Source organism: Apodemus sylvaticus, chromosome 11 (genome assembly GCF_947179515.1).
Source record: "Apodemus sylvaticus chromosome 11, mApoSyl1.1, whole genome shotgun sequence".
Lineage (NCBI taxonomy): Eukaryota > Metazoa > Chordata > Mammalia > Rodentia > Muridae > Apodemus > Apodemus sylvaticus.
This window is the reverse complement of record NC_067482.1, coordinates 93,665,494-93,677,019: the sequence shown is the minus strand read 5'-3', so window position 1 is coordinate 93,677,019 and position 11,526 is coordinate 93,665,494. Positions and strand designations below refer to the sequence as shown.

General features: G+C 37.5%; 1 pseudogene; it reads left to right on the top strand.

Annotated features, from left to right (window-relative positions):
- The first annotated feature begins 574 nt into the window (after nucleotides 1-574).
- LOC127696800 (signal transducing adapter molecule 1-like) lies at nucleotides 575-6,707 on the top strand (annotated as a pseudogene).
- Nucleotides 6,708-11,526: the final 4,819 nt, after the last annotated feature.

Below are 11,526 nucleotides of genomic sequence, written 5' to 3'. Positions count from 1 at the left end.
TTCCGTGGGTGATATCTCAGCCTAGAAATCTCAGTTTATATTATACAAAAAGAAAAAAATACCAAGCTCCCTCCTGCACTTCAGGCTCCCTTTCTTTCTTTCTTTCTTTCTTTCTTTCTTTCTTTCTTTCTTTCTTTCTTTCTTTCTTTCTTTCTTTCTTTCTTTCTTTCTTTCTTTCTCTCTTTCTTTCTTTCTCTCTTTCTTTCTTTCTTTCATTCCTTCCTTCCTTCTTTCTCTTTCTTCCTTCCTTCCTCCCTCCTTCTCTCTCTCTTTCTCTCTTTTTTCTTTCTTTCTTTTTGTACACTTTCAAAGGATACACTGAAAAGCTCTTGTAAGATTAAGCTTAAGTGCTATTCAGTTAGTCTTGACAACTAATAAATCAATCATGAAGCAATCTTGACAGAAAAGAAACTAAACCAATAGATATTCAAAGTCAGAATCAATGTATGATCCAGCTCTGGACATATCTTCGAGAGAATCAAAATCAACTTGCCTGCAAACTTGCATCCAGTGCACTATTACTCAGAATACCCATATTGTAGAATAGGCAGCCTAGGTGCCCATCAATCGATCAATGGGTGATGGACATGTGTTTGGGTATGTACACTGCCCCCTTCACACATGCTGGAGTTGTATTCAACCACAAAGAAGAATAAAATTATAGCATTTGCAGAAACATGAATTAATAGAAAGCTAAGTGAAGCAGTGTAAGCCAGCTTCCTGAAGGCAAGTTCTCATGCTGGCTTTCTTCTGTGGAATTGAGGGAAGAAAGAGAATGTGAACGTGAAAGATATATTACTGGAAACATGGAAGAGAAACAATAAAGAAGGAGGTCTGTAAATGGGATGAATTAGATCAAAGTGGGTTCTATGCAAGTGTGGAAATGTCACAACAAAGCCTGTCACTCTTACAGTTAATACATGCTCATTTTACAAAGTGAAAAAGAAGAAAGATTTCCTGACAGAAAGATGACCATTTTGCCCCCAACACACATGTCCATTATTCTTGAGGCTATGTAATTCTTAAACTTTGTCACCATCTGGCTGTAGGGTCAAGCTTACAGCACTCAGATGGTGAAGGTTAAGTTTTCTTCTTCTCTTCTCCCCCAGCTGAAGGCTGACCAGTAATGAAGTAGAGAATATAACCTGGGGCACGGAGTCACTCCTAAGCTCATACTCCTGCCTTTGTTGAGTAGTGAATTAGCATTTCCAGAATGTGTGTTTTCTCTAGATGTAGGTGGTGACATTTTGACAGCTATGGAACTACTGCTCTCCCCCCAAAATGGGTATATGAGTATTGACTGAATTCAGATATAAAAACATAGAGGTTCTTAGTATTTAAGAAATGTCAATAAATAGCCCCCTAGTAAATAATGTTTGATTTGGTCATTTTTATACTATGGACAAAATTGCTACCACTGTTTATTTTATAGTCATTCAGAATGTTCTATGGATTACATTTTTATAGATAGCAAAACCAAATATGAATATAGTTTATATTATGTTCAATTTTATTCAAAACAATAAATATTTATTATCATTTAGGCACCTTTAGGGTAATCTATTTTTGTGTTACTTTATCCAGGTTGCAGGGTAAGTCACTGATGCCTATGATTTTTCTTGAGTCATAGTTACTAATAAATTACTATTTCACACCTTCATTTTACCCAATTCTATAAAGGAACTATCTTCATGGTAGACTGTAACCAACTTAGTAAATAAAATTCATTTGAAAAAGAGTAATTAGGTTGTGTAAACAAGAAAAATGCCCATAGAGGCTGACCTCAGTTTACCTGAAACCAACAGCACTGAACAGCTCCTTCGCAACTCATGAAGTCAGCTCGAGAGGAAGGATAAATGACCCCGAAGTTGAGAAGTCTAGAATGTTCTTCATCCCTCTACTCCGACTTCTGCCTTAAAGATAAAGGGGATCCTGAAAGAACATAGAACACAGAAGGCAATGAAACATCCTGCTGGAGACAGACACCAGAAATTGGTGCAGAGTCTGAATAAACAAAACTAAAGTAATCTCAGGGGTAGGCCATCTCCAAAACAAAAAGTGTTGCCTGAGAATATAGTATCTTCTATTTAATCCTATTGTTTATTTGTGTTTATATAAAATTTAACAAGGAAATTGAGATGCTAAAAAGGAAAGAAAAAGAAATTTTGAAATGAAAAGGTAAATCATTTAAAACAAAAACAAAAACCCAAAGAGAACACATAATGAATAGATAAACCCAAACAAATGAATGAATTTTATGGGTAGAGGACAGGTTTGAGACAATGATACGGAAGAAAAAATAACAAACATGACTGGAATTTTCCATAAGTATAGAATACATTCAAGGTATTAAAAATTCATGGGATTGAGAATGGAGCTATGTCAATTGGTTTAAGAACATATTTAGAGAAATGATCATTGAGTATTCCCCAAGCTTGGAGAAAGAAATATCTATGTAAACACAGGAAGTGTTTAGAAATCCAAATAGACATGATTTGAGAAGAACCTCTCTGCAGCACATCATACTAAGATGTCAGCAAAAAAAAAAAAAAAAAATCAAAGAAATCATACTAAAACTTTATGGAAATATTTTACTGCAAAATAATATAGAGGGCTAAAAGATCAGAATAACATCAGATCTGTTGTCAACAACACTAAAAGTCAGGAAAACATGGAAAGATATATTTCAAACACAAAAGGAAGTAAGTGTCAACCAAGATTACTATGCCTAATTATCTATTGAAATTGATGGAGAAATAAGAAAAATTCCTGTTTTTTTAAGGCCAAGCACAAGTTCAAGCAATTCATGAAAACTAAATTAGCCACACAGATGATTCTTAAAGAAATACTATACACAGAGGAAGAAAACAGTTTCTTACTTAAAAAAAAAAAACATAAGAGTTGATTTCTTGAGAGTAACAGATGACAATTAGAAAAAGAATGAATCATGCCCAACAGGGCAAAATCCAGCAAACAGCCAATGCACCTAGGAGAGAAGTCGAAGGACACAAGTGAACCAACCAACCAACCAACCAGAAGAACAGCTATCAAAATCATTAGTGATAGTAAACCCTTCTCAATAATAATAACCTGAAATGCAAATAACTTTAACTTACTAATTAAAGATACAGACTGACTAGTTTAAAGAAGACCCAACTATCCTTTGTCATCAAGAAACTCACTTGACTAAGAAAGACACCCAAATACCAAGAGTCAAAGGCTGGGAATTAAATTATGAAGAAAATGGAACCAGAAAACCAAACAACCCTATTAAAAAATGGGGTACAGAGTTAAACAAAGAATTCTCACCTGAAGAACTTCGGATGGCGGAGAAACATCTTAAAAAATGCTCAACTTCATTAGTCATTAGGGAAATGCAAATCAAAACAACCCTAAGATTTCATCTTACACCAGTCAGAATGGCTAAGATTAAAAATTCAGGAGACAGCAGGTGTTGGAGAGGGTGTGGAGAAAGAGGAACACTCCTCCACTGCTGGTGGGGTTGCAAATTGGTACAACCACTCTGGAAATCAGTCTGGCGGTTCCTCCGAAAACTGGGCACCTTACTTCCAGAAGATCCTGCTATACCACTCCTGAGCATATACCCAGAAGATTCCCCACCATGTAATAAGGATACATGTTCTACTATGTTCATAGCAGCCCTATTTGTAATTGCCAGATGCTGGAAAGAACCCAGGTATCCCTCAACAGAAGAGTGGATGCAAAAAATGTGGTATATCTACACAATGGAGTACTATTCAGCCATTAGAAACAATGAATTCATGAAATTCTTAGGCAAATGGATGGAGCTAGAGAATATCATACTAAGTGAGGTAACCCAGACTCAAAAGGTGAATCATGGTATGCACTCACTAATAAGTGGATATTAACCTAGAAAACTGGAATACCCAAAACATAATCCACACATCAAATGAGGTACAAGAAGAAAGGAGGAGTGGCCCCTGGTTCTGGAAAGACTCAGTGAAACAGTATTCAGCAAAACCAGAACGGGGAAGTGGGAAGGGGTGGGTGGGAGGACAGGGGAAGAGAAGGGGGTTTGCGGGACTTTCGGGGAGTAGGGGGGCTAGAAAAGGGGAAATCATTTGAAATGTAAATAAATTATATCGAATAAAAAAAATCCACAAAAAAAAAACAAACAAAAAAAAAAAAAAAAAAAAAGAAAATGGAAGCACCAAACAATCTAGAATAGTCATCCAATTATCTGATATGGGGCTCCAAACCATAGCTAATGAGAGAAAGTTAAGAGGACCAGCCCATATTAATAAATAGAACAGTGCATCAAGAGGATGTTTATTGTAATATTATAAATATTTATGCCCAGAACTTTGGGGCTCCTAATTCATAACTAAAAGACATGAAGGGTTACATAGAACACCCCTCTCCACATTGTATCCAAGCACATCTAATCTCCTCACTAACCACCAACATGAAGGCAGAAAAGTTCATGCTGTGTATGATTTTGAAGCTGCTGTGGATAATGAGCTTACTTTTAAAGCTGGAGAAGTTATTATAGTCCTTGATGACAGTGATCCAAACTTGTGGAAAGATGAAACCCATGAAGGCATGGGACTTTTTCCTTTTAATTTTGTAACTGCAGGTCTTACTGCCAAACCAGAAATGATTAAAACAGAAAAGAAGATGGTACAATTCAGTGATGATATTCAAATAGAGACAATAGAACCAGAACCAGAACAAGAACCAGCCTTTATTGATGAGAATAAAATGGAGCAGTTGTTACAGATGGTGCAAAGTACAAATCCCAGTGAGAATCATCCAGACCTACCAGAGCTACTTCATCTTGAAGCGATGTGTCACCAGATGGGACCTCTCATTGATGGAAAGCTGGAAGATATTGATAGAAAGCATTCAGAACTCTCAGAACTAAATGTGAAGGTGATGGAAGCTCTTTCATTGTATACAAAATTTGTGAATGAAGATCCAGTGTATTCTATGTATGCAAAATTACAGAATCAGCAGTATTATATACAGTCATCTAGTGTTTTTGGTTCCCAAGTATATCCAGGGCCTACTTAGAGTGGTACCTATCTGCTTGCAGGAAGTGCACAGATGACCCATCTCCAGAGCTACAGCCTTCCTGCAGACGAACTGTCTTCTATCAGCCAAGGAACAGTTTTACCCTTTGCAAACCCAGCTCTTCCTAGTCAGCAGACCCAGTCCTCCTACCAAAATGCAATGGTTAGTTCTGTTCAAGGAAATTCATATACCAACCAGGCTTCAATATATAGTCCTCCCCGTCCCTGTGCCTCTTCCTCTCCTCCTCTTCTTTCTGCTGCTGCTGCTGTAGTACCTGTACCTATACCTGTACCTGCTGCTGTACCTGTACCTGCTGATGCCACCATATTCCAGAAGGACCTGTTATATCCCAAATGCCACACTATACTTTTTTGTTGCTGCTGTTTTTGGTTTTGTTGTTTTCGAGACAGGGTTTCTCTGTGTAGCCCTGGCTGTCCTGGAACTCACTTTGTATAGACCAGGCTGATCTCAAACTCAGTAATATGCCTGTTTCTTCCTCCCAAATGCTGAGATTAAAGGCTTGCACCACCACCACCACTGGCTAACAAATTTTGTTGTTGTTGTTGTTGTTGTTGTTGTTGTTTTGTTTTTGATTTTTTTTCTAGACAGGGTTTCTCTGTATAGCCCTGGCTGTCCTGGAACTCACTCTGTAGACCAGGCTGGCCTCAAACTCAGAAATCTGCCTGCCTCTGCCTCCCAAGTGCTGTGATTAGAGGCACACACCAGCACCGACCACAAGCTCTACTTTAATATCATTAACCCTAACTCAACCAAGAGGCAGCCAACAGTTACCTTAGCCACAGCAAGCACATTCTTAGACGGCTGTCCTATAGGACTTGATGTTCTTCTTGGTGACATATGTTTGCTGAATGCCATTGACAATGTTAGGAGATTCATTAGCATTCTAAGATTTGTTTTTCTTATAAGAATCTATCTTGGTCAAGTTCAAATACTCAAGAAGGTAGAGCTGTCTTCAATTTGTACCGACTTCTTAGAGAAATGCTCCTACCCCAAGGAATGAAACTACTTATAACATTTATTTACTTTCATAATATGAAGAATTGTTACAAGATTATTGTCTTGTAAAATTACCTGGTCTGCAAGACTCAAAAATTAAAAAGGGCTGTGACAAATGTTATATACATATATTGACATGCAACTTCATTAGTGACCATTTGAATTACAATGGTGATCGTGTGAACATATTTAACACTGTGTTTATTAATTTGCATTGTTTTACTTTAATCATGAACAACTATGTTTGCTAATGTTTTGTGTAAATTTAAGATAAATACACTATCTTTTTAAGCTACTCTTGTACTCTTGTATAGCAGATTGACCTGAAGGCATTGTCTGGTTATAGTGTCACATTAAATTGAACCTTTCTTTTTCAATTGTGAGCACAACATGTGTATGTTCCATCGCTCTGTAGCTTCTGCCTATTACTGGTCATCATCACACCATCATACAGTAGCCATGGTTTTGGTGCAATTAGAGAAGAATAATGTTCCCTTTAAACTTCCATGTTTTGGCATGATGTTCCAAGTATTGTGGACCAAGAGACAATAACTAGTCTTTGTATTTTATTTTGAAAGAAGTAACAGTAACGCTAATTTGCTTTTTCATAGTTGACCATGGTGATTGGGTCTTAAAGTTAGACATACATTATATCTAAGGAATATTCTTAATATACCGAGTTTATTGGTAGCCGTGAAGAAGATAGAAGTGATGCACTTGGAGAGTTTTCAACTGGAAAAAATTAAAACTTTCAAAACCTCTTGAGATTTTTAGAATAAAAACAAAATTTGATTCACTTCTCTTACCCCACTTGTTTTTTTAAAAATATCTTTGACATATTATATCTTTTAATTCTCATTAAAATGGATAGAAATAGATGTTTCAGAGTAATTTATTTCTGATTTTGTTTAATAGTTTATATATTTATTGTTAAGTTTCAAACTGTAGTCTAAGTTTTTTTGCTCTTTGTCTCTGTCTCATTTGAAGTTCTATAGAATTATTTTTGCTTATTTAGGGGTAATTGTAATGAATTATCTTAATCCATACAAAAATTCCACTGACATTTTAGTCATAAATATTTATAATTCCCCTGATTTTATTATACTATTATTTAAATAACCTAAAATTTTGAGTATCATGTTTACTAGACCTAAGTTTCCCTCCTGTGAATGCATATTAGATTTGCATTTCTGAGACTTGTCTGTAATATTTTTGCCAAATGACTTCTTTGGCAAATAGTGTTGAGGGTGATTAACTCCGAGGTTCATATTTATGGTTCTTTCACCTTTTTTTTTAAGTGATTTATTTATTTCATGTATGTGAGTACACTGTCACTGTTTTCAGATACCAGAAGATGGCATTGGATTCCATTACAGATGGTTGTGAGCCACCATGTGGTTGCTGGGAATTGAACTCAGGATCTCTGGAAGAGCAGTCAGTGCTCTTCACCACTGAGCCATCTCTCCAGCCCCTGGCTTGTTTACTCTTTTTTTTTTTTTTTTTTTTTTTTTTTTTTGTCTTTTTTTTTTATTTGATATAATTTATTTACATTTCAAATGATTTCCCCTTTTCTAGCCCCCCCCACTCCCCGAAAGTCCCGTAAGCCCCCTTCTCTTCCCCTGTCCTCCCTCCCACCCCTTCCCAGTTCCCCGTTCTGGTTTTGCCAAATACTGTTTCACTGAGTCTTTCCAGAACCAGGGACCACTCCTGCTTTCTTCTTGTATCTCATTTGATGTGTGGATTATGTTTTGGGTATTCCAGTTTTCTAGGTTAATAACCACTTATTAGTGAGTGCATACCATGATTCACCTTTTGAGTCTGGGTTACCTCACTTAGTATGATGTTCTCTAGCTCCATCCATTTGCCTAAGAATTTCATGAATTCATTGTTTCTAATGGCTGAATAGTACTCCATTGTGTAGATATACCACATTTTTTGTATCCACTCTTCTGTTGAGGGATACCTGGGTTCTTTCCAGCATCTGGCAATTATAAATAGGGCTGCTATGAACATAGTAGAGCATGTATCCTTATTACATGGTGGGGAATCCTCTGGGTATATGCCCAGGAGTGGTATAGCAGGATCTTCTGGAAGTGAGGTGCCCAGTTTTCGGAGGAACCGCCAGACTGCTTTCCAGAGTGGTTGTACCAATTTGCAACCCCACCAGCAGTGGAGGAGTGTTCCTCTTTCTCCGCACCCTCTCCAACACCTGCTGTCTCCTGAATTTTTAATCTTAGCCATTCTGACTGGTGTAAGATGAAATCTTAGGGTTGTTTTGATTTGCATTTCCCTAATGACTAATGAAGTGGAGCATTTTTTAAGATGCTTCTCCGCCATCCGAATTTCTTCAGGTGAGAATTCTTTGTTTAACTCTGTACCCCATTTTTTAATAGGGTTGTTCGGTTTTCTGGAGTCTAACTTCTTGAGTTCTTTATATATATTGGATATTAGCCCTCTATCTGATGTAGGATTGGTGAAGATCTTTTCCCAATTTGTTGGTTGCCGATCTGTCCTCTTGACGGTGTCCTTTGCCTTACAGAAACTCTGTAACCTTATGAGGTCCCATTTGTCAATTCTTGCTCTTAGAGCATACGCTATTGGTGTTCTGTTCAGAAACTTTCTCCCTGTACCGATGTCCTCAAGGGTCTTCCCCAGTTTCTTTTCTATTAGCTTCAGAGTGTCTGGCTTTATGTGGAGGTCCTTGATCCATTTGGATTTGAGCTTAGTACAAGGAGACAAGGATGGATCAATTCGCATTCTTCTGCATGCTGACCTCCAGTTGAACCAGCACCATTTGTTGAAAAGGCTATCTTTTTTCCATTGGATGTTTTCAGCCTCTTTGTCGAGGATCAAGTGGCCATAGGTGTGTGGGTTCATTTCTGGATCTTCAATCCTGTTCCATTGATCCTCCTGCCTGTCACTGTACCAATACCATGCAGTTTTTAACACTATTGCTCTGTAGTATTGCTTGAGGTCAGGGATACTGATTCCCCCAGATTTTCTTTTGTTGCTGAGAATAGTTTTAGCTATCCTGGGTTTTTTGTTGTTCCAGATGAATTTGATAATTGCTCTTTCTAACTCTGTGAAGAATTGAGTTGGGATTTTGATGGGTATTGCATTGAATCTGTATAGTGCTTTAGGCAAAATGGCCATTTTAACTATATTGATTCTACCGATCCATGAGCATGGGAGGTTTTCCCATTTTTTGAGGTCTTCTTCCATTTCCTTCTTCAGAGTCTTGAAGTTCTTGCCATACAGATCTTTCGCATGTTTGGTAAGAGTCACCCCAAGATACTTTATACTGTTTGTGGCTATTGTGAAGGGGGTCATTTCCCTAATTTCTTTCTCAGCCTGCTTATCCTTTGAGTATAGGAAGGCCACTGATTTGCTTGAGTTGATTTTGTAACCTGCCACTTTGCTGAAGTTGTTTATCAGCTGTAGGAGCTCTCTAGTGGAGTTCTTTGGGTCACTTAGGTAGACGATCATGTCGTCTGCAAATAATGATAGTTTGACTTCCTCCTTTCCAATTTGTATCCCTTTGACCTCCTTATGTTGTCGAATTGCCCGAGCTAGTACCTCAAGTACAATATTGAAAAGATAAGGAGAAAGGGGGCAGCCTTGTCTGGTCCCTGATTTCAGTGGGATTGCTTCAAGTTTCTCTCCGTTTAGTTTGATGCTGGCTACCGGTTTGCTGTATATTGCTTTTACTATGTTTAGGTATGGGCCTTGAATTCCTGTTCTCTCCAAGACTTTAAGCATGAAAGGATGCTGAATTTTGTCAAATGCTTTTTCAGCATCCAATGAAATGACCATATGATTTTGTTCTTTGAGTTTGTTTATGTAGTGGATTGTATTGATGGATTTCCGTATATTGAACCAACCCTGCATTCCCGGGATAAAGCCTACTTGATCATGGTGGATGATCGTTTTGATGTGTTCTTGGATTCGGTTGGCAAGAATTTTGTTGAGTATTTTTGCATCGATGTTCATAAGGGAAATTGGTCTGAAGTTCTCTTTCTTTGTTGGATCTTTGTGTGGCTTTGGTATCAGCGTAATTGTGGCTTCGTAGAAGGAATTGGGTAGTGTTCCTTCTGTTTCTATTTTGTGGAATAGTTTGAAGAGTATTGGTGTTAACTCTTCTTTGAAGGTCTGGTAGAATTCTGCACTGAAACCATCTGGTCCTGTGCTTTTTTTGGTTGGAAGACTTTCTATGACTCCTTCTATTTCTTTAGGCTTTATGGGACTGTTTAGATGGTCTAGTTGGTCCTGATTTAATTTTGGTATTTGGTATCTGTCAAGGAAATTGTCCATTTCCTCCAGATTCTCCAGTTGTGTTGAGTACAGGCTCTTGTAGTAGGATCTGATGATTTTTTGGATTTCCTCAGTTTCCGTTGTTATGTCTCCCTTTTCATTTCTAAGTTTGTTAATTTGGATACTTTCTCTGTGCCCTTTGGTCAGTCTGGCTAAGGGTTTATCTATCTTGTTGATTTTCTCAAAGAACCAGCTCCTAGTTTTGTTGATTTTTTGTATGGTTCTCTTTGTTTCTACTTGATTGATTTCGGCCCTGAGTTTGATGATTTCCTGCCTTCTACTCCTCCTGGGTGAAATAGCTTCTTTTTGTTCTAGGGCTTTCAGGTGTGTCATTAAGTTGGTAATGTATGCTCTCTCCATTTTCTTTTTGGAGGCACTCAGGGCTATGAGTTTTCCTCTTAGCACTGCTTTCATTGTGTCCCATAGATTTGGGTATGTTGTGTTTTCATTTTCATTGTGTTCTAAAAAGTCTTTAATTTCTTTCTTTATTTCTTCCTTGACCAAGGTGTCATTGAGTAGAGTATTGTTCAATCTCCACGTGTTTGTGGGTTTTCTGTTGTTTCTGTTGCTATTGAAGACCACTTTTATTCCATAGTGATCAGATAGGAGGCATGGGATTAGTTCTATCTTTTTATATTTGTTGAGGTCTGTCTTGTGACCAATTATATGGTCGATTTTGGAGAAGGTACCATGAGGTGCTGAAAAAAAGGTATATTCTTTTGTTTTAGGATAGAATGTTCTATATATATCAGTTAAATCTAATTGGTCCAAAGCTTCAATTAGTTTCATTGTGTCCTTGTTTAGTTTCTGTTTTCCTGATCGGTCCATTGAGGAAAGTGCAGTGTTGAAGTCACCAACAATTATTGTGTTAGGTGCAATGTGTGCTTTGAGTTTTAATAAAGTTTCTTTTATGAAAGAGGGTGCCCTTGCATTTGGAGCATAGATGTTCAGGATTGAGAGTTCTTCTTGTTGTATTTTTCCTTTGACCAGCAAGAAGTGTCCCTCAGAGTCTCTTTTGATGACTTTGGGTTGAAAGTCAATTTTATCTGATATTAAAATGGCTACTCCAGCTTGTTTCCTGAGACCATTTGCTTGTAAAATTGTCTTCCAGCCTTTTACTCTAAGGTAGTGTTTGTCTTTGAC